The sequence below is a fragment of the Lonchura striata genome, chromosome 13, assembly GCF_050655825.1.
Source record: "Lonchura striata isolate lonStrDom1 chromosome 13, ASM5065582v1, whole genome shotgun sequence".
NCBI lineage: Eukaryota > Metazoa > Chordata > Aves > Passeriformes > Estrildidae > Lonchura > Lonchura striata.
This window is the reverse complement of record NC_140715.1, coordinates 9,418,115-9,442,879: the sequence shown is the minus strand read 5'-3', so window position 1 is coordinate 9,442,879 and position 24,765 is coordinate 9,418,115. Positions and strand designations below refer to the sequence as shown.

The 24,765-nt window shown below is 37.4% G+C and overlaps 1 protein-coding gene across 19 annotated transcripts in view; it reads right to left on the bottom strand.

Annotated features, from left to right (window-relative positions):
- Positions 1–24,765, bottom strand: part of ATP10B (ATPase phospholipid transporting 10B (putative)) — a 227,591-nt gene that overhangs the window by 90,419 nt on the left and 112,407 nt on the right. For 3 of the 19 annotated variants that reach the window (XM_085591039.1, XM_085591041.1, XM_085591042.1), the window contains one exon: positions 355–24,765. This exon is cut by the window's right edge and continues 78,801 nt beyond it. The exons of the other annotated variants lie outside the window; for them this stretch is intronic. The gene's annotated coding sequence lies outside the window, so the exon portion shown is untranslated. The remainder of the gene's footprint in view (positions 1–354) is intronic. 19 annotated transcript variants of the gene reach the window in all.

Sequence of the window (24,765 nt, the reverse complement as noted above, 5' to 3'; positions counted from 1 at the left end):
CTTTATCCACAAAAGGTGGGCAGAACAAGCAGCTGAGCTGGTGGTTCAAATTAAGCCTCAGAAATACAACAGAATGAAAATATTGGTGTGTGTTCCTAGCCCCACCTTCCTAATCCTCCTGAAATTACCATATAAATAAAGTGTCTCTGTGGATTTAGTCAGTGATCACTTGCATGTAAATCCCATTATTGGTCACACTAATGGGAAGACTGTAAACAGATAAGAAAAATAAAGAGAATGGATTCACCAACTATTTTGTAAAAAAGAGTATTTAAAATGAAAATCTTTCAGAAATCTTATCTTAATGACAATATTATTGTACATATGGACTAAATACAGCAATAATGTTCTTACCTTTCTGAAATAAATTACTATTAGCCATTACAACCACCTGCTTCCACACAGCCAATACTCAGGCATGACTCTGACAGAGATTGATTCCTCAACTTGACTAATTGGTCTGAGGATACAGAAGATTAACTGGATCCTGCTCTGCCTGAGCTAGCAGCTTTTGTCTCTCCTAGGAGCAGAAAACAAGAAAGATTACACAGTACTTATTGTTATGTCATTCTCACTAGAAAAAATTAGAAGTAGTTTTCTCTGCCGGAGTAATTATTTCTTTTGCATAGAAGCTTATAATTTTTGTTTTGTTTGCTTGATAATTGTTTGTTTTCCTGATGCTTGTTTTAATTATTTAATTTCTAAAAGCTTTTTTAAAAGCCTGGAATTAAGGATGTTATTGCTTTGGAATGGGGAATAGTGAAGGATGTCTCAGAAATCTCACAGAGGTAAATGCAAACACATCTTTGCTTGTCTCAAAGATCACAAAAACAACCCTGCAATGAAATTGCTGTGGGCAGAAACATCCAGGGTAGTGATGCACCACTGACATACTGCTCATCCTTTAGAGCTCTTTGGACTCTGCAAGCACTCCATCTTTGCTTTATTTTTTTCCCTTATACATCTTTCAGTACACAAACCAGAATCAACAGGGAACCTCAGAAATGCTGCTCTGAGCAGCACCACCACTGTTTCCTGTGGCTGCCTCCCAGTTAGAGTTTTCAGCAGCCAACACAGGCTGAAGTTACTCTGCAGCCTTTGCATCAGTGGGGTCACTAACTCTACACAAAACATGACAGATCTACTTGAAGCTATGATATAAATTACCCCAGGACAGGTCCCCTCAGGGTCCAACCTTTATCTCTGGGGCAGAAGTTTCCCTCCCTAACTGCTCCCCAAACCAGGCTTTCTTTAAAATATGAACCAAACATAAAGCTCACAAAAGTTCCCAATGCATTATTCTCTTCTTTGTGTTAACAAAAGGATTATCCTTTTATTCCTCTCTCCTTGAGAGTTCTTTAATTTTCATATTTAAACTTTGTTATTTCTTCCCCGAATCTCCCTGGAAGAGCTCTCTGCAGTCTCCTGTGAAGTTCTATCAATATTAGTATTCAGCTGCTAATGCAGCTCCTCTGCTCTCCAGCCACAGCAGAGTCCCCTAACGTAATCATATTGTCTGCCATCCACAGCAATAGAGATAATCTGTTCTGAACCCCCTCATATATTGCCAGTCTGGGGTTTAATGGATTACTCTTTGGAGGAATTTAAGGATGTATCTAAATTGTAAAATAAAACTTTAGCAGAAACAGCTTCAAAATTCAACAAGACCACCACTTTATATTAAAACAGAAAGTTTCTATTTTATGCTCCATTTCTTTCCAATATAGATTACTTGTTACTGTAAAAGTCTATATTTGTTCTAAAACCTGTGTGTTTTCAAAGACTCTGGAAAAATTAAAAAGTCACATAAGCAATTCATATCAATGGTGATTTTTTTGGTATTACTGAATTCTGCAGTTATGTTTACTGTTTCAAGGGGAGTTTATAATTATGCAAATTCCTAAGCAGTCTGCATAATGTACAACATGTTTGGGTTCACTGACTGGAAGCTGAAATACATTTCTTTGATGCTGCTTGTATGCTATGCAATTCAGTTTGCATTTCTTACACTCTACCGCACTGTACCTGTCTCCAGCAGTATCCTTGTCTTTCTGAATTTACATGCAACTTCAGTACCTTTGCAGGCATTTGGCTTTCAAGAATTACTTAAATAATTCATGTATGCCAACTTAACATTTTTGCAAAGCAAAGCAACATTTTGATAGCCCTGTACTTGCTGAAACCTAGTGAAGAGGCTTTCACCCTTTTCATTATAAGCTCAATTGTTATCATCATAGTTAAACACTGTTCTAAGCTGTGTATATGACATTTAAGTGGGTGTTGTTTTATTTTCCAAATCAGATTTTCTTATATACACTCCATTGCTTTGAAGACTGCATAGCATAAATATCCTGTCTGTAGTCACTAACAGACTGTAGTATTAGACTAAAATATTTCATTTTCCCTTGTGCAAGGCAGTTCTGTGACTGGCTCTGTCCCAACCTTGTGAATCCTCTGGCCTGTAGTGCTGCTCATCAGTCAGGTTTCCTTGGCTTTGAGACAAAATCAGCTCCTGGCTCTTGCCCAAGGCCTGGATGAACACCCCAAACTGATGTGGTCAGCCCTGATTCACTCTCACTGGGGTTATCTAACTAGGGTTAGATAATCCCAGTGAGTTAGATCACCCTCTCACTAACTAGGGTTATCACACAGGAAGGAGCTGGGGAGAAAACTACAAAAGTAGCATCAAGCTAAGCATGGAAGCAGTTGGAAAGTTTTACTCTCCTCAGCATCTGCTGCTCACTGTGGTGGCATGACAGCACTCACCCTGTCTTGGTGACCAGGGCTGACCAGCAAGTGTTGTTTTCCATTTCCATGTTAGCAGCAGCCTCAGTCACAGCCAACACTGGCTCGTGCCCCTTCTGCACACATCTCCCTTGTGCTACAGTGGCACAATTTTAGTAGGTGATTAATTAGACTAATTATTAACTTTAGCCCATGTTCAGAGTGTGGGATGCTATGCAAGCTGACAGACTCAAAACCACAGAAGGTCTTGACTCAGCTCTGGTTATGTTTTTATATGGTCTCTGTGGGACAGTGATGCTCAATTAACTTATATCACTGTCTACAAAATTAATAGAGTTTTAGAGCTAGATGTATCTGTGACATTTTTTTCATGGTCTCATATCTGAGATCAGCTGAAAATGGTTTTTGTTCTGCTGGTGCAGGCCTGTGGGGGGTGCAATGCCAGACTTGATTTTCCCATTCTACCCAGCAGTCAGTATGAAATCCATTCTTATTAGCCATTTCTGAAAGAGAAAATATTCAATTAACATCCACCCTTCAAAATAAAATAAAATAAAATATTCTGGAAAATTTTTTCCCCACCTCGTGTCTTTCAATGTCAGTTATTTTATGTCTAGAGTTGAAAATAGATTTTAAAATTCTATAATTTCCACTTATTTTAAAAAAGGAATTTATTTCAACACTTTCTAAGTTCCCTTGTATAATTAGGTGAAAAATATAAAATATTCTTCCTCCACGGAATAAACCAGCTAACGCAGTTAAGAAGAAATTTTCCTTAGAGACAGATAATTTCATAATTAGCCACTACAGGATTTCTGGTGGCTTCCAGCTATGGGGGAAAATACATTTAGCCAGCCTGACTCATTGGCCTCAAATAATATTACCATAATTGTGTTTGGACTGGACAGGAGTGGGGTGGACAAAAGCTCAGATAAAAATGCCAAAAACCAACCCAACCCACCATTATCAGCAATGCCTTCTGTTTCCATTTTTTGTTTTCTTTCATGCTTTAATTGAGATTATTCTCAACTTACCCACTGAATTTATGCTTAATGAATTAAACAACACATCAGAACAAGCACTTTCTACATTTACTAACTGGAAGATTTTATCTATGTGATCAGGTGCCTTATGCTACAGATTTGCCAAGTCTAATAGTGACCATGCATGTGCAAAACCCAATAACATGGTGACTGATGTCATTTCTACGCTGCTGTTTCTTTGTAAGACTTCAAAAAGCAAATGCTTAGCAAGCAGCCAGATGAGACCACATCAAGGACCTCAGACAGGGATAGTAACATGGAAAACAGATGAAAATGGAAGCAGCTTGGCTTGAAATTTGTTTAAGCCAAGTACCACAACCTCAGAATTTTCAAGCAGAAAATAAATTCCCCAAAAGATCAATTGTTATTGTTGGGAATTTGCAGATTCTCCCAGTGCCCCCGGGCTGTGATAACTGCACGAGCACAGTTGAACATTATGGCTGTTATAAAGAATATGTTTGTATAAAGGCTGTAGTGTTATTTCTAAGACAAGTCTATAAATAAAAATTAGAAGGGTTTGTGAGTGACCTAACTTGGTGTTCTACTTTTTAATTAACAGAGAAATAAATGTAATCCAAAAAAGAGGCAAAACTACTACCTTCTTCAAAATAAAAATACTCAAACTACTGTAAGGAGAGCAGGATTTTCTTAAGCACTAACTTGATAATGTGTGTGGTGTGCAATATGGAAATATTTGCAATTAAGCTGTTACTGCTGCACTGTTATTATAAGTTACTTCACTGTTACTGTAAATTCAGTGAAAAGTGAGAGTAATGATTACTAAATAAATACTGTGACTAACTTCTGCAAGTACAGCTATCAGAAAAACTTGTTTAGAAATTATTGTTAAGAATCTAATCAATGAAAACCACTTAAAAAACACACGTAAAATGAACAGATTATTTAAAGAAAATAGTGTACTTGAGACTTTAAAGGTTGAGATTTTACATATTTGAAGTCCTTTTTCTCACCTCCAGAAACAGGTAACTGATAAAATTTTACTGTGCTGGAATGTTATTCAGTGTTAATAACATACAGTGTTGACCTATATTTTTTTCTATAGTGAAAGGGTGAAACAGTTCCTAAAAAAACTGTAATAATTTTTACATGACTGCATACATTTATGAGCCTTAATAAACAAAAATATTTAGCTGACTTTTCTTTAGGAGATAACCAAGTGCACAGAAACTGTTCATTTCTCAAATAGCACTAATATTTGCTTCCTAGATACTTATTAATTTTGAATGTACTTATGTTAAAATAGTTTTCAGGTAGTTCTTTTACATTTCAGAGAAAGGGAAACTATTCTCTTCATTTCACTGTCATATTGAAAACTTGAGAGACAGAAAGTATCACAAGTGAAAATAAAATAAAAAATTCTGGGTTTTATAATAGGTAATCCCAAGTTCTCTAAGACAAGCAGTACAAAAGTAACTCCAACATATTTTTTTTCTGGAAATAGATTTTGAATAGAAATGGACTCTAACTTTTAATAGATATTTATAAAAGAAAATGGCCAGAGAATAGTAATTTTTATGAATAAATCTGCTCACATTTTTCATCACAAAAAAGCCCGAAAAACAGATCAAATAAAAGCACAACTACAAAAGCAACAGACATTTTTCATTAAACCTGCAGAACACAATATCTGCTTTATCTCTGCATACATTTCTATATTAGCTTTTGATTGCTTGATGTTATTCATAATGATTTGCAATTCTAATATTTTTTGGGGAGGAGAATCTATAACTGTTTCAAGGGGTGAAGGGCTAATTTGCATGTTATTTATTTTGACTTTGAGTGCACCAAAATATGAAGGACTGATGTTGAAGCAGGTACAGCACTTACACAACAGAGCTCCTGAAAGTATCACTTGTAGTTTATTGTATGGATACCCATTGCAGAAATCATCTCACTGGCTTTAGAGCACTATTTAAGTAATTTTGTCAATGATAAATAAAATCAAATTTCGTCAATAAAATTATCAATGATAAGAGCCTGGCAGAATACGTGCAGGGCTGGTCAGCTGTTTCCTTGTCTCCATGGAAATAAGCTCTGGGCTCAAACTCCCTTTCAGCTCTGGTGGGGTGGGGAAGGTCTGAGCCAGGCAGCTCCAAGTGGAGTAGACACAGGAGCTTTCCCATTTCCACATGTAAACTCCCTTCCCCTCATATTTCTCTCACCTCTGATAGAAAATAATCACTGGCTGATTTCACCATTTTACATTGCCCTTTTCCCATCTAAAATCTGAACCTGTGTGTCCCAGGGTGCTTTTCTGTCCTGTAAAACACCATGGCAATCACATCTGTGCACGGATGATCAACTGTAGCTGAGCTCACAGCACCAGCCCATGGCTTACAGTGATTTATCAACTTGCCTGATGCTGAGGATGGAAGATCTTTACCTCGGGAGGAATAAATTCACCTTCCTAGTGCCAATACCTGCTGTTGGAATGAGAAAAAAAAGAGCCCTTCATAAGGCACAGGCATGGGAAGTGAATTCTAGTCCAGAGGAATGACAGGATATTGCTAATGTATAGAATGAAGCCAATGATAGAATATTCTTTATCCACAGAAAGAAGTTGCTTCCAATTCTGTTAGATGCAACATTTACCTTTTATATTATGTAAACATAATTTTCCTTGGATAGAAGGTCTGCACAACTGATTTGTCTATATCCCTGCACTATGTACACATGCAATTAAACAGCACTTATATGTCTACTAAATATTAAATATTGCAGCAATGAAAATCTACAAAATGATACTTGATTAAAAGAAGTTTTGTTAGTTTTCATTGACCAGGAGGAAGAGAAACAAACATTGGGGGGGAAAAAAAGAACAAAAAAAAAACAACCAAAAAACCAACACCAACCAGAATCACTTTCATCATGCACATGAGCAGAGCTTTCATTACAATTTAGCAAATTTGAGTATCTTTTTCGATCTTGCATAATCTCACTAGACAGGAATAGAAACTAGAATCAAAAACACATGAGAAATAAATAATCAAGACAGTAAACATAAAAGATTTATTGAAGAAATTTTAAGTGTTTCCAAAACTGTAGAGAAGCAACGTTTCTCTTAACCAAAGAAATGCACAGCTCTAAAAGCATATTAACAACCCTACCTGACTTAATTCCTCCCAATCAAGGTTTTAAATTTTTACACTGAATTTCAAAGACTGAGATGGTATTGAACACAAAGAACGGCCACCTGACCACAGAAAAGGAGATCCCAGAAGCTTTTGTGGACATCTGTTGATCTGTGGTTGTGAAAAGGGCAGTAATAAGATATCTAAAATACAGGCAAAATATGTTTCCCTATAAAGGTCCAGGAATAAGATTATTACAACAGCTGTGATCACATCACAGGTTTTGGTTTTGGGGTGTCCTGCAGGTCACAATTCCCATGGCTGGAGCCCTGCTGGCGTTCCCAGCTGGAGGAAGGCTGAGCTGCTGCAGGCAGGGACAGAGACCCTAAAGAAAGAGCTCTTCAAACAGTGGCTAAGGCAACTTGGCTTACAAGGAACTTCTTCATATTTGTGGTTGAAGAAAGACAGAACAGAAAAATCGATAGTGGAATGTGAGAAAGAATCAATCATGGGGGTGCAATGGAGCAGTAAATAAACATGCAGCTGACAGGCTGCTGGGGCTATCAGGCTGCAATTCTGAAAGAAGCTTTCAGTGCAGCAGTTCATTTTACTTAAGAAGTGAATGGATCTAAAAATCAATGCATCTCTTAAAGAGGTGCTTCTAAACATTATATATGTTTAAGTTATGTTACAAGCACCTAAAGCAGGAAGGGGAGCACACTCAGCCTGCTCAGGCTCAAAGCCTTGGACAATGGGCTCTTCTGCAAGCTCCTGGGGGCACTACTGAAAATTGGGCTTTCCCCTGTAAGACATGATATTTCTTTGTATTCAAATGTGTCCAGTATGTATTATTTCTAAACAACTCCCCAGAGATATAAAATGCTTTCTTGAATAGTTTCCCTTTCCCATTATTTCTTTAAGGCCATTTTGACAATTTGCGTTACAAATTGCAGGGACACCTTCTCCAAGGGATTTTTTTTCTCCCAGGTGAATCACACTCTGTTGTAAGAAGCTCATTTGAGTCAACTCTTCAAACAGCTTCCAGACAGAAGTTTATTTTCTGTACTTCCTACCCAAGTTGACTCCAATACTGAACACAATCCTTTAGAAACTCTGCAAAAGCTGAGGTTCTTAGCATATCATAAAACACTTAATGTTATTATGACATTAGATAGGAAGTTAATTCTTTAAGGAAAAAAAAATAGACTAAAAGGAAAGTTTTGGAAAAAGACATTGTTTCTCTCACTTGAGAACTCTCAGTTCCAAGTGACAATCAGAGGCTCCCTGGTACCACCGGGCTAAACCAGAGCAAGATCCCAGAAGGAAGGCACTAGATGGCAGTGTTAGATTTTATTTAGTCATGTGATTGCAGCAATGATCGACTGGGCTCTTCTAAGAGAGGAAAACCCTATTTTGATTTATAAAGGAAGAGAGGTTTCTTTGATCTGGCTAAAAATCATGATCTGAATCTTCCCAACTAATCCATTTATAGTCAAGGAAATATCAGCAGAATACTTTTCCATGAGCTACAAAATACAGGTGGATGTGATCACTAAGTAGATGATGAAAAGAATATATTGTGTTAAGAGCACAATATGCAGTAAAACAATAAGAATTTATTACTGTCTCTTAAAAAACATTTTATGTTATAGTTTCATTACTTCACAGTAAGAAAAAATGTAAATTTAACAGTCTTTTACCAAACTCTTCCCTTCTCTCTATTCCAGGTATTGAGACATCTGAGGACACCAAGTTTCCCCAGACATCATGAATCTCAGCCTCAATTTCACTACAGTCTGGAGAAAGGAAAAACAATATTTGCACCTAACACATACAACTGCAAAGAAGAAATGTTTTTAGTGCTACTCCTGGAAGAAATTATGTTAGGAGAGAGTTGAAGGAAAGATAATACAGTTTTATGATATGCAGAAAGCCTGGATTTTTACCGAGACTGTCTTTTCAAATCTATTTCACAGAGACTATAGGCGTGAGCCTGTCTCCCTACACAGCAGAAAATGGGTGAAATAAGAGGCAATTTCTTTTAGCTTGCCAGTCTAACAGCAGCAACGACCATTTCTTCTTTGTCACTCTCAAATAAGAGCAAGATTCAGACAAAAGTACAGAGATCAGTTCCATTGCCTGACTTTTTAATCTGCCTTTGCTGCAAATTACACTTTCCCTCAAATCTCTTTCCTGTAGAATGTTCAAAAACTTCTTAAAATTTTGTATATATGTCTCTCTACACACGAAAGCCTTACCTACAGCAATGAACAGGCAAATAAATAATATTTTATAAATAAAATCAACTGATCTAATTGTGCTGCCTCACAGTCAAACACTCCTTACTCTGTGCTGCACAGGGAGTGTTAAACATGTAACCCCTCATGCTCTCTTTGGGAAACATACATCAATCTTGTAGGCAAACTTTAAAAATGTTCCCACTAATTCAGTAATTGCTTTTTCTTATCATCAGATTTGGGGAGAATCCCACTATTTAAAGAACATCTAAACCAAACCAAATAAAAAGCTGTTTTCCTTCAGCTGCAGTCATTTTTCTCTTCACAGGCTTAGATAAAACCACAAATGCAAGACATATTTAATGAACCAGCAAATTCAGTCTTGTGACTAAGCGACATCAATGATTATTTGAATGATTCTGACATCAGAGATAATTTTCTCAGACAAAAATAAGCTCAAGGATAAATAATTTCAGAAAGAGGACAGGAGTCCTAATTTAAATTTTACAACCAACTTCCCAGCTTTCTTGTCTTGTGGTTTGCTGCTGTCTAATCTAAGAATAGCAATCAAATCCAATCTGTCTGGTGGGATGCTATGCTGCTTCCTTTTCAAAAGGCATGGGGAAAAATTTTTGGGATGTTAATCTAATTATCTGGTGGGAACACCTTAGGCAGTGTGCTTAAAAAGAGGAAAACACAGCAGGAGTTGGAATACAATTGCACCACTGATCACAGATGTTTTCTACCTGTCTTGGCCAAATTAATCTGTCATCCTTCCTTCCAGCAGCTCTGTGATGGTTCAGATTTTGACTCATTTCTCTAACTACAGCTATAAAAGAAACATAGCAGAAAGAGAAGGAAACAAAAATATATAATTTTATAATAAAATGAATTTTTTTCTGAGGTTCAAAAAATGGCAGATGTACACTTTGCATTCAGGGCAACTTGGCTTTGGAAATGCAACTGAGTCACAAAATCTGTAGCCTGCAAGGATTCCTATGTAGTGTTTAAAGGAGACAAAGCTGAGAAGTACATTTCTATTAGCAGCTATGAGGTATAACTCTCCCATTTGATTATCTATCACTTATTCCTTGTGCAGCAGAGCCTTGAGGTCTCTTTTTCTATAACCCCCTAAGGAGTTACAATAATTTTCCCACCTCCAGGATTCCCTAAAGGGAAGTCTGTGAAATCCATGCATCTCAAAGCCTGAATTAGCTTAGACAATCTCCCTAAAATACTGTAGAGCAACTTATATCCTGAAAATATTAAATTTTAGCTATTTGTATAGCTTAAAAGAAAAGATCAAACAGTTTCTAAATCTGAAATATATAGATTTTCAGCACCAGCTATTGAAGAACTTATAAAGACTCAAAGGAAGTTTGAGTCTTTATAAGAAAGTTTTGGATTTATGTTCTTGAGAATGACATATTGCCTACAGAAGATCAATAGAAAAAGAGAAAGGCAATACCCCAAATACCACCTGCTGTTCTTTTGGAGAGATATCTCTGCTCTGGGCAGTCTGCCCAAGAAAGAGCAAAAGATTTTGTCCAAATACAGATTACATTACATAGCAATTATAGAGCCTTCCTGCTTAAACCAGAGTTTGAGTTTTGCCTCCAAGGCTTAGTTTTGACTCCTTTCACTGCAGTTCAAGGACAGCACCACACCATGCACTGGTGGAAGTACATCAAAAGGCATTTTGGGTTAATCTGTAGGAGCCAAGCCTCTCAGTCCCTAACACAATCATTCATCTTGGATTCTTCATTAAATGACATGCCAGAAAAGTCCATGCTGAGCTTCTCTCCAAAGCAGACATCAATAATATTATATACCACTTATTTCAAAAGCAGCTCAGTGAAAAAAGCCCCAAGTAACAGAGCAAGGACCAAAGATTAAAGTTGTCCTTTCAATTCAAAATCAAGGAATAAATCTTACAGTGTTTTTTGTGGTTGTTGTGGGTTTTTTAGTTATTTATTTTTGAAGGTTTTAAAAATGCAAACAAAACATCAAACCACAAATTTGAATATCGCCTTGATAAAGGCTACATTACTTCTATGAGTTACACTTCCATAAAAGATCTACTACAATGAAACTGTAGTTCCAGTTCTCATGTAGCTTTAAAGAATGTAAATGAGGCCATGTTTTAGGGACTTATGGACCTTTTATTGGATTGACTGATGGATCCAGGGAAGAAAAAATAGATAAGCTTTCAGGCACTTATTAACCAAAGCAAAGCCCCTTAATCAAGAACACAATATGATAATTCTGATGGTCAAAATAGTATAAGGTAACATATTTATTAGATTTTATTTATTTTTTCATATGTGTTCTTGTTTTTACTATTTTATTACTCAGAGGATTCAATCTGGACACTTGAATACTCACTTCTATTTGATGGACTTCAAAAAGCTCCTATGAGACTTTAATAATGAGAAGTGAAAAGTAAGAAGGAACAAAATCCTGTGAAGATGATTGGGGGCACAGGGCAGGGGCACCTCTGACCACGATTGCAGCAGACTTGGAGGGGGCTGTAGAGGCTCCCCCTGCTCTGCCCTGCAGGGCATCCCACAGCTGATAGCTGAAGGATGTGCATTCAAAGCACCTGGTAGGCCAGAACTGCTAAAGGGCTTGCTTATCAGTAACACAACAATTTGGTAAGACGCTTTAAATTCAAGGTTTAAGTTCAGCCATTCAACAGTCTCTTATGAGAAGAGCTCAAGTTTTGTTTTTTTTTTCCTGATTACTGAGACTGTTCAATAGGAGGACCTGGGGTGACATGACAAGAGAACTGGGGAAGATACTGAAAAGCCAAGCATGCAGGATATTTCTGTGGCAGTAACAATCTATTTATGCTGTTTTATGGTATCTGTTGCTCTGCAAATATTAATCTGCAACTGTCTGTCCTTATAGTAATGCATATTGCATCCTTGTTATGGTACGAGGCACAACATCAAGCTGAAACAGCCACCTAACCCAAACATGAGCTTTGTATGCACTGAGACTTTAAGGTCTGAATGCACTTAATTGAATGTACTGAAAAGTTAAATTGCACCACTATTCAGACTTTAAGGTATCAGTGCTGTATCACAGCAAATGCCTCCTGAAAACCCTGTGCACAGACAAAGTAGCTTTCCAAAAAGCTCTGAATCCCCATGAAAGTAACACAGCTAACAACAGCTTGTGAAGAAGCGGTGTGTTAAGCACTAATTATTGAAAACATTAGCTTGTGTGCTTGCTCCAAGCATGAGTATTCCAAAGCATTCCATTAAAAAAAGTAAATTCTAAAAATACAGAAAACAAAACAGACATTTGGTAAATCTTCTAGCTTCTAAATTAAAATTGGATTTCCTGAAGGCACCACATGTGTTTTTATTGACAATGCTTTCAATGGCAAATATTTTGAAGTATTAAGCAGCAGCAATGAAGGTGCCGTAGCTAAGGCTGAGCTGGATCTTGTTCAGCAGAGCCCAAGGTGGAACAAAGGTTAAAGCTACCATGCCTCTGAGTGATCACTGCTCTCTTTGCAACACAGCCATATGCAAGTCATACAGCAGCCTTCAAAAAAAAAAACAAAAACAAACCAACAAAACAAAACAAACAAAAAAACCCGCAAAAAACCCAACAAAACATACACCAAAAATAAAAAAATTAAGAAAACAAAACCAAAAAGAAAACAAAGCAACCAAACCCCAAAAATGAGCTTCTGAAGCCTTGTCCTACAATTGCTGCAGATTCTTTAAATAGCCCAATGCAAGAGGTCAGGTCTGGAATAGGTGGGGCAGATAAAATGCACCACTCAGAACTGCATGTTTTTCTTTGCTTTTTGAAATAGATTAATACATTATATACCAACTGATTATCCAAACCATTTATTCAGTATTAAGGAACATTAAAAACCTACATCATGCGTAACCGTTAATCAGCAACAAATTCAAACTTAATAAACTGGTATTTAATTGTATCTTGTTAAATTTAGCAGCTATCTTAATCATAATTAAAAACATTTCTAAGATGCATTTTAAATCATTACCAAAACCTCTTGCCAGTACATTTTCAAACTGAAAATAAAATGATCAGAAGTTCCTATTGATTTTTTTCCTTCTCCAAGCTGATGGCAGGAATTTATACAAACCCTATCTCTGCCCCAGTAACCATGATTAACCCACATCAGCCAGTGCCAGAAAAGCTGTCCAAGGTGACAGCCAAGACAATAAAATATAACTACACTACCAACAGCAATAAAATGCTTTGCCTCGCTGCACTGATTTCTTTGGAGCCTCACCTGGCCAGCAGCACTGTAGTGCTGCAGTTCTGTGCAGGGTTCTGGGTACATGACTCTACGATGCTCCTCTGGGCTGTGTAAAAATGAAATACTGCAAAATGGGGCATGTAACTCACAGAAGTCAGTTGTAAGGAAAAGGACAAGGACCTTGGATTTACAGATCCTTTCATACCAGCAATAAAGGATAGCGAGGTTCTGTCAGATTGAGACAGCAGGATGTTTATAAGTGCCCTGTAGTCTTTTCATCAGAGGAGATGAGGAAGAGCTTTTGAGATGATGTGCACTCACTGCCCCAAAGCCTGGCTGGTTCCTGTTGTGCCCCAGAGTGATCTAACACTGCCCATACAGCTAGAGGAGAAGGAGGGATGCAGCTGCATGTGGCAGAAAGAGAGAGCGAGCTGGTGAATGCTGCCACAGCCCATGGAGAGAGCTCCTGTGCCCCCGCTGCGGCAGCAGACCCTGGACAGAGCAGGCACATCTCTCCTGTACTTCCTGCAGCTATGCTGCTACGGGGGCTCTGAAGTTGTCTGGACACAGATCTAGGTGGACAGAATGTGGTAAGACACTCACATTTTATCCATGGACAAGAGAAGTGGAGATCTGTCGGAATCCCGGCCTGGTTCAGGGTTTTTGTGTGGGGGTAAATCTCTCCTCCAACCTGTGCTTCCAAAGAAAACTCAGCAGTCTCTTGTTGTTCAGTCTCAAAGCAGTTTATTGCAAGTTATCTAAAAGATTTTCTTCTCAAGCTGCTGCAGTTTGCTCACAGCTCAGGCAGAGGCACACACACACCCTGACATCCTCTCTGACCCCGACTGCTTCTTCTCTCCCTGCCCAGGGCTGCTGCTGTCTTTTATATGGTACAGTACGTGTGACATGGTTACAGTTTTTCCCAATGCCTATTACCTATATTAAATGGTGATTTTCTGCTCTAAACCAATCCATAAGTGCCAACATCATCAAGAACACGGAGATAAGGAAGAAGAAAGAGGAGGAACAGGACCGGCCTACATTCCTCCATCTTAAAACTTCTGACCGCCAAAGTAAAAAAAGTAAAAACCCCCCTGTACAGGTGTTAAAAACCCCCTGTACAATACTAGAAAGTTCTTCCCTCTGCTTTGTAACTACTTCTACTATAATATCTAAACTTTTGTGACTTCTTGTTCCACCTTCAAAGTTGGTAAATCGTTCCATGGCTCAAATCCAAAATCACAGCTGTTTCCAGCTGCCTGTCAGGGTCTAAAATGCTTCTGACCTGGGCCTGGAACCTCTAAAAATGTCTGAGGGACATTTTGAGTTCCAACAGAGATCCAGCACATTGGGGCAATAGAGAGAAAAGGGGACCCCTGCCAGCCACAGCACAACAGATGTGATTTCCAGAACACTCTGAATATATATCAGCACAATACCAGAGAGCGTAGGCATGCTATTAACTTTTCTGAAAAACACATATATCTGGAAAATAAACCCAATCTTGTTACTTTACTTTGGTTATAATAGTCCAAATTTTCACTTTTTCCCATGTAGCTTTATTCCTACAGATGGGTAAATGGAATATGAGACAGTTTTTACCACAGAATTGCCCCAATTGCTCTTACTGCTGGGAAAAATCAGTAGTTAGAATTGCCTCACAAATAAATTCTCTAATGCTTTGAAATATTTTCAGGAAAAAGACTGGGAATAATCTGTGGGTCAAGTAATCAGGTGTGTAAATATGGCAAAAATCAGGTGCTACTTGAGTGAATCAAATAATTCAATGGGAAACAATATGCCTTACAATGTTGTAAGACATGCTGTTTGTTCTTTGCACCTTTTTACTCAGCATGTAAGAGTTACAGCCATTGAGCTTTATTCTCTTACAGTTTAAATGATTTTTTTTTTGTTTTGTTTGTTTGTTTAGAACACTTTTCCTGTTTTCTTTATTGTGGTATACATCTGTCTGTATTAAAGCTCATTTAATACACTAGGGCTCATACTTAAGTCTGTAATTCTTTCAAGTCTCCTTTATTATTTGTTCCACATTCTCTGCTTCTCCAAATTTAGTTTAATAAGCAACTAACTAGTTCACTCTTCCTGTCAGTCATGTATATACATGAGATACTGGCTATGTTGAAGGACTACCCCTTTGGAAACCCTGCTTAATACTTTTCTCTAATTTAGAAGTCTTTCTGACAAGCAATTGCTTATCCCAATTTTTTTAAACTGTCTTTATCCTCTGTATCCACTCTTGTGTCCTCCCTTGACTAGCTGCAGCTTTCAGTTTAAGCAGAAGTCTGTGAAGAGGATTCCCAAATCCATAAATTAATCTGCTCACAGTGCACTGTGAAGGCCATTGCCATGCCTTCAAAAGAAGCAGAGAGAAAAGTTGCTCTGTTCCTGCAGTGCTGCTTCTGTGGTCATGCTGGCTGATTCCTCTGAGGTTAATGGGACATGGAAATGTTTCATCTTTTGTTTCTTTCAAACTTGTTGAGAGAGATGCTACTGTGGGCAACATCAAATTATCCACGGAGTACCTCCATGGGTTTCAAAGACTTAATGTGTCCCACTTTCCATCCCTACCATGGATATTAAAGTTCAGAACCCGATGTTTTGGATTCTAGCATTTAGCACAGTAACAAACTAATATGCCTCCTCACTGGTTCAGGGAGCAAGACTTTTCTTTTAAAAACCCACAAACAAAACAACCAAACAGGAAAGGGACTCTAATGCAAACCCTACGCATGGAACAAGGGCAAGACATGCTTAGGATTTGTTGTGCAGGGAAGAGTTCAAGTTGAGAATTTTGCCCCAAGGGACAGCCACTACCTTAATCTCTGCCTCCAGCTTCCAGCAGCATCACTGCAATTTGAAGCAGGACTTTTAAGAAGCCTGTATCCAGCCAGCCTTCATGACTATTTAAAGTCTCTGCCAGGACTCTTCAATGATTTGTAACCAGAACATCTGCCATCTCTTGTTCAGCTGTACATCTTCTGTATGGCCTCAGAGAGCATCCTGCTTCTCTGCAAATGCTGAGCCTAAGTGCACATGTAAAGATGGTGAAAATTGTTCCCAAAACTACCAAACACTTAACTCACTTCTCTCTCTGGGCATCTTAGTGAAACCAACCATGTATTTGCTACTATTTTGCATGGAATTCAATGGACATGGAAGCAACAATGTAATATAGCCAAGACACCAACATTTGTGAAAGCTTTCTCAGCATTATTTCCCTGCATTGGGAGACAATGTAAACTCTTTCTCCTTGTGTGAATAGGAGGATCCTTGGAAAAACAGTGAGTGAAGTGGGTGAAGGAAGGAATGGAGGTAATACTGAAGTATAAGAAGAATTCCTCTGTGGCCCTTGTGTTTTGGATTCTGTGATGCAGTCACAGTAATGTTGCTTTAGGCTGAAGAAGAAAGGAAACTGGATACAAGGAGACTAGAGCAGGCCATATAATCTGACCAAGGAAATCCTTGTGGAAAACTAAAAACCAGGCACCTTACAAGATAAGGTGCCTTTAATTTAAGTGTTGCATAAAAATCCCTTCCCTTTTCCTCCAGGAACCTTGCATACAGAATCCCCTTAAATTCAAGGAATTACTCCTCTTTGCATTCAGCAGTTGGCATGAGAGAAAAGATAAATCAATAAGAGTTCTCTGTGCCATTAAGAGGTTTGCTGCAATATTTACATTAAACAAAAAAATGAGACAAATCAAGACTGCCAGTAGAAGGCACATCTTAGCATCTTAGCTGTTGGATAGATGAGGAGCAGGTCTAATAAAATAAGACAGTACCTCATTGGAAAAGGTGAATGAGGTCCTTCACCTGCTTTCTCCTCTAAATCCCACCTCAAAAAGGATAAATAAATATCTCTGCTCAAGATGAAGGGACAAGGTGCAGATGTCCATTCAGGGGCTAAAATGAAGGATTAAGCACAGATGTCCAGTCTAAGGCTGAAACATCCCCTTTGTTATAACATGTTTAAAAGTAAAAGTTGAAATTTTACAGCTTCTCTTGCAGTAAACACCAAATAGCCTGTGGGAGGGGTGGGCTGTGAAGCAGCCACTGAACTTTCTAGAATGACTAACTCAGGTTAAGTGTTCTTGCCATGCCAGGGGTTCCTGCTGGGAGTTATGAACTGAATGAAAAATGATGAATTTCCAGATGTCATGCAAAGACATCAGAAAAATCTCTGCAGAAAGTTTGAGGCTGAAGGAAGATGCCACAAACTCTTCTGAAGCTATTCAGAGCCCCTGTTCCAAATGCTCCAATGAAGTCTCAGTGTAAGTTTCATTTTATGACTTTCTATACAGTTCTTAATTCCAATTTTTATTTTACCCTACTTTACTGACACATGAGTATACAGATCACTACTAAAAATCCTGCTTAAAGACCCTAACTAATAGAAAATCACTACTATGCTATGCATCATAAAGCAGATAATTTTTGCAAAAATTTAGACTAGAAAAAGGTAGTTTTAACTTTGTTATAGAAACAGAGCTAGGAATTTGCCTGAATGCCACAACTTTTGAAGTACTGACAGAGATCAAATCAACTTTGTCTCCTGTGCACTCCCTCACAAAGCCAATTTTTTTCTAGATTCATCACCCTCTTTCATGCATCAACAGAAAATGAGCTCATTCAGTTTCCTCTTTTGTATGATTCAAGATATGGAACCTGAAGAATTTTTGATCTGAAACCCTAAATGAAATACAAAATATAATTCCTTCATCAGCTGGTAATTTAAGGCAAAAGTATACTTTCTGTCCTGGTTCAATAGCTGGAAGCAATCAGATATTCAGTGGGCTACACCATTAACTACAATTTTAATTTTTCTTAAAAACTGTTTTGAATGGGAAGAATATATATTTCCTCCATGCAATGCTTTGAACAACTCATATTTATGTTAGTAGCAATAAATAATTTCATTCTCTAACTGCAAACAGAACCATTAATATTCAGTAAAGAATACACTGCCTGTAAATGTCTTTTTATTGAGTTGCTCCCTTCCTGTTTTTCAATCCAATCACTACATGCTGTTTATAACCAGGTGTCACATGGTGCATCCCTTACCCTTCATCAGTGCCCTTAAAGCCAATTTCCTATGATCATTCTCTTTTCCTCCTCAGTTCTAAGATCAATCAACACAGGATCATTAGTGATGCAGCATTTAGCTACTTCACAGAAAATTTGTGACCACAAACATAAGCAGGAGCAATTACTGAAATTTTGTAAGATAGCAGAAGAAAAACTAATATTTTACAGGATTTTTCCCTATTAATATGGAAAACCATAAGTTTACAACACTCGTGTGTTTCATGGGAAGCTTCTTAGCTTGTGTTCAGTTGAAAATGTTGAATATGATCCATTGTATCCATCACAGTCTCTTTTCTCACATTTCTTAAAGTTTCTTTGAGCTGCACATTTGCTTTTATAAATATGCTGCTCACAAGCACATCCCTGTGTTAAATGTACCCCTGTACCTGTGACTGCAACATAGAAATCAATAGAAATTGAACACAATTTTTTTATTTAAAAAAAATAGAGATTTCCTTTTGATGTATCTGATCTCAAGTCAATAGTCTCCATAAGACAAATGAATCACAAAATGTCACCAGTGCCACAGGAGAGAATTGCCACACTTCTGCTTTTGTTCCAAGCTTCACCAAAGAAACCCCCCGTGCAACTCAAATATGAATGTCATTGAAAACAACATAAAAACCCCATATCATCATAAAAAATTACACAAATATGGTAAAAGCCTCTTTTGCTGGAGGGTTCTATTCCCAGTTATTGGCAAAATAACCAACTATAAGTTTAATATCTCTTTTTTGGAAAACAACCAATATATGTAGCTTGAGAGAGCTCTTGCACACAGATTCATGTAGGGGAAAAAGGTCATTTTTCACATGGAGTAAAAGCCTGGCCCCTCTGCACCCCCTCTTCTCCCTCAGCTATGCCTATACCCCTTACACAGTTATAATCTATTTATTCCCCAAATATGCAGACACATTTGATTGAATTTTTCAGATTGCTCAGTTATTACATGACATTTGCTTACTAGTAGAAGAAAAAACACTTTGTTCATTCTGTAAGAGAAAGTAGAAACAATTAGAGAAGAAAGCAAGATGCAACACAGACCTGGTCTGCCAAATTTATTTATATCAGACAATAGAAACCACTGTCATAAAAAAACTGGTGACACATTATTCAATAGCATTATTAGGCCTTAAACTTGAAGGATAGGATTAAAATACAAATTAATTTACCTCTGATCAAAGTGCAGTGATATGAAGCAGCACCAAAGCATTCATCATGTTCCAATCTGGTGCTGACCTTTTTAACACAGTACAGCTGTAGTTACAGATTTTAGCAAGGCAGCAGCACCCCTGCCTCATCACCCCTGGGCAGCACAGGGGTCAGGGATCAGCCCACCCAACCTCCAGCCTGCAAAAATGTGCTGGGTTATATGTAAAGTTTTTTTCCATCCTGGGCATGTGAGTGAATTTGGAACGGTAGCTCTGATTCTTTTATGTTTTGTACCTAATTTAATAAATAACTAAGCCTCAAATACTTTAGATATCCTTCAGAGTCTTGAAACATGGAATGCTTGCAAAACTCTGCAGTTAGTGCAAGACTTGTTTAGAAATAATGAATGGCAACTGATTTAGTAAGAAGACAGGATTTACCTGCTTTCCTAGCCCATCAGAAATCCCTAATAAAAACTGCCTATCATCTCTGGGTATGACATGCCAGACTGCTGTCTCTTTAAGTACAGAGAAGGAAATGGAATAGAAACATAGCAAATATCACCAAGAGGGAAATTAACTTATTTTTAAATAACTGCTTTAGACCTAGAGTAGAGAAAAGGCACTGCTAATGAACATTTATACCAGAAGACAGTAGCAACCATTGGAGCAAATGCCACCCAATAATCCATGGTAAAGCTACAACAGCTGATGACTGAATAAGTGCCCAGTTGTGACCATACAGACCTAGAGTGAATCAGTCACATCTTTAACCCAGAAAACACATTAATGAAAGATGAACATGTATTGAAATGGAAGGAAAATATTTATACTTCTTCCAGCTGCTTCCCTGGCAGGTAGCAATCATGAGTCCATTTAGGCCAAATCATTACTCCTAAACTCAGTGACAGCTGGTAGAAAAGGAAACTTTAAGCAAACCAGGGAGAGAAATCTACAAATAAAGCAGTATATTTTGCATCTTGTTTATTGCCAGCAATGGGCACACTGGCTGCCATATGCCAGCAGTAACACACAGATGCTGAAAGTGAAAACTTGTCTCCATTTACTCCCTGGAGAATCTGAGGAAATCAGCTGTATTCATGAAACAGGGACAAACATTCTCTTTTTCACCAGGCCCCAGAGGATTTAGTACAGTAGGTGACAAAATTCTGTGTAACATAAATTGTCAAACAAATGATAAGAACAAAGAAAGAGCTAGAGCTGCACACTAGACATCAAGCTCCTTAAGAAACACATCGTGTCACAGGGGTACAAAACTCTAATAACTTGAAATTTGTATTACCCTTGCAGAAAGAAGTTTGTTTAACACAGATATGAACTTTGGCTGGTTTTTTAACATCATTGAGCCATATCATATTTCAAACTAGGACGGCCTTTGTGGTGGGACAACGCTGGCTCTCCAGCAAAAGTATTTCCCTTTATATCTCACTCATCAGCTGTGGAAGAAGCATCCCCCCTAGGGTTAAGTGATTTAAGAATTGCAGTTGTTATATTGCAAGAAAACATTATGAAGGTTCCTACTTTCACTGTTCTATTTATTTCCATTTCACTCTACAGTTTGCCCCTTGCTTCTACTTTCCTGCTTTCTTCAGATTACATCCTAAATATCAGCTGCCAGCACTCCAACCTACTTACAGCCCATTAGGGGGGAAGGAATTGCTGCACACTCTCAGCTTACCACCCCATCCAACACATACCAGTATTTTATTTATTATTTTTGTCATCTAGAAACTACTGTAATATAAATATCTTTATGACTATCTGTTATTGTTGAACTAAATTACTGTTGACCTGGTCCCAAACAAAATGTTGCCTGAGTTTTCTATTATGGGGAAATTCAGCAAATCCTCTGGAACCTTGAAAGTCAGGTGTTTCTCTTTTCAGATGAGAAGCAGTGGTAGAGCAGTGAGGTTTTAATACTTCTGACTATAGAAAATGCTTCAGCTCTTGGGTGCCTAAACTGGTTTTTCACCAAGTTGAGAGCCTTGTTACCTCAAGGTTAAGCCAGTCTAAAAAGGAGCCACAATCAAGCAATTTATTCCTTGTGTCCTAATCCTGGAAGGGGATTTATCTCTTCACATATATCAAAATTCAGGAATGGTATCTTAGACATCCTTTACTCCAGTGGGTGCTTCATATCTCATTCACCAGTGAGGGTAAAACTGAAAGGTTTTATTTCCAGAGAGAAGTTTGAACAATCCATAGCAAATTCAAGGGGTTCTTATATGCATGGGAAGAGGAAAGATCTCACACTTTTCTGTCTCCCCTATGTGTTAAAACTCAGTTTGGTGTGTGCCTACGAGTGGAACATATAGACATTATCTCAAATGATACAAAATCAATGAAAATCATAGAATATCCTGAGAGTAGGAAGTGACACAAGGATGGTTAAATCCAATTCTTGGCCCTGCACAGGACAGCCCCAAAATTACCCTATGTGTCTGACAGCATTGTCCAAACACTTCTTGAACTCTCCCAGGAAAAATAAAAATATTTAGTGACAGCATTTTGTTGAGGCAGCAGATAGGAAAATAATAATAAAAAATATTAGAATAAAAGTAGAATTTAAATTAATTTGTATATGTAAAGAGGAAAAAAGTGCTGTCATGTGAAAGAAGATGAAACATCCAGTTGATGTATTATGGGTAATTATAATAACATTCTGAAAAGGAAACTAAATATATTTTTTGCCTGATTAGTAACTTAATTTAACTGTTCATTTGTTAATAACCTAGAAGTACCTGTTGATGGTTGCATAATTTCATGACTTGAAACACAGTGGAAGGTTAGACCCAGCTACATGGTAAGCCTCTCATCTGCAGAAAACATCAAATTTCTTACTTCAAAAAAGTAACTATTTATCATTTCAGTGGGAAAGCTCTACTTTAAGGTTATAATGATGAGCCAAAAGACAGCTTCAAATAGATCCAAGTATATAATTCTAATAAATAATGTATAAATAAAAGTCCACAAGAATTAGGACTTTTTAATTGCCTTGACCTCACATACTCTCACAGAGCAGTGCCTCTGCCATCACACAGTCATGGGGTGAAATGAATTTACTCCTTTACAGACACCATTGTATACTTGATTTACTCTCTGCACTGGAAGGATTAATATAACAGCAGTTTGCCAACTGTCTATCACAGTGTGTCAAAAAGGAAGGAAACACTAGAACTATTTTCTCAGTGTACTCATCTCCCACCCGTGGAGTCAAAATGAAATTTCAACAGTCAAAATATCCTAATTCCTGTCAAACACAGTGCTGAGAAAAGCAGAGACTTCAGGCACATTGTATGAACCCTAATTCACCGTGTTTTATTAAAATGCACAAAGCTGGGCTAAGAATATTTTAAAGAACATAGAAATTGTTCTGCTCCCAGGTGATTTGTGCATCTCTTAACTTTGGGAACTTAGAGTTTTGTTAACCCCCTTACCTATACATACCAGGCCTTTAATCCTAAAACTAAACCACAGCTAGTACTTTTGTAACTGGAGTAGGTGAAAACCTTTTTTTTTACCTCGTATTATTGTAGAGTTTCTTGTCAGCTCTCCATATTAAGAAATAGGGATCATCTGGGAATTCAAATATGAGATTCCTCAACAATAATAAAACCAGCTGACAATTAAATATAAGGTAAAAGGATATGACAGTGTTAACTTGAGCAACAGGTAACAGCAGCCCCCCAAAAATGGAACTTTTCATTTTACCTATGATTCTGAAGTAAGGCAACCTTAAGTTAAAAAGTTTATATTTTTCATATTATTTAAATTTGAGGGGAGACAAATTTTAAAGTCACAGGAATTATAAGAAATTATAAGTTACTAACTGGAAGTTTGAATTGGAACTTGTACAAATCACTGTGACAAAAATGAAGACAATACACAGAGTTCTGGAATCAGCCTGCTCTGAGCTGTTTGGGCGCTCCAGGGCTGATCCTGACACACCACAAAGCAAGACCTAAACCCTCACAGGATAACAGATCTTAAGGAAAGAACTGTTGAAAATCTGTTTTGCATGCATAGTTTTAAAAATGCTGAGTAGCTGGATTTCCAGTATGATATATGTGGAAAAGAAATCAATTGCTAGGTTAACAAACCAATTTTCCCCTCTGATTTCTTTGATTTAAGATTATTATAATCCAGTTTGTTTCATGATATGAAATCCAATTTGGTATCTGAGTCTCAAGGACATATGAATGTAAAAGCAAAGGCTATTCAAACTGATTTTTATGTGAATATTGGCTATTACTCCATGACCAAGGTCTATAAATCTCTAACTTGAAAGACTAATAGCTCTTATTGATTATAGTTTGATCATGCAAGATAAAACAAGTGGCAATAATAAATCACCTTTATGGATTATTTGTGTTCATCAAGTGAATGGGATTAAATGTGTTTGACGTATTTGTTGATGAATCTGATTTTTATGTAAAGATGTTTCTGTGTATAATCTGTTAATGAACTGTCACACAGAAAAGGAAGAAACATTTTCAGTCAGTTTAAACCATCAGTCTTCTGTCTCTAGAGCAAACACTGGGAAATACTGGCACATAAATCATCACTCACCCTAGAAACTCAGTTTTGCATTAAGTTAATTAAAAGGCTGCATGAAAACACCACTGAAATTCACTAAATGGAAGCAACTGTACCAGGCAGGTTACCTGTATCTATTGTAATTGTGCATACAACAGCTTTTCTGTGATCCTTTTAGGAATTAAACTCTTACAAGGCAATAATTTTACAATTTACTTAGATTATCCCCTGGAGTCACCCAGGAGATATTTGTAACTTGATATGAAAAATAGCTCCTCCCTGAATTTATCAGTTTTGAAAATTGTGCCAAGATATTCAGGACTTTTTTCCCACAAAAATAACCACTTTAGCATTTTTCATTGTTCTGTGAATAAGAAAGAATAAAAACTCCAGAAATAAAAGTGACACAAAAGTTCCTCATATTTCTAAGCTCTATTACTATTATTCCCAAAGCTGGGATAGAATGTATATTGCAAATGCAGTTTAAGGCATTTTACTGAAATTCTGAATTTTGGTGAAATATAACACAGTACTTAAGACAGCAATCCTCAATCTGCCTTGGAAGAAGTGCAGTGTTACCCACCT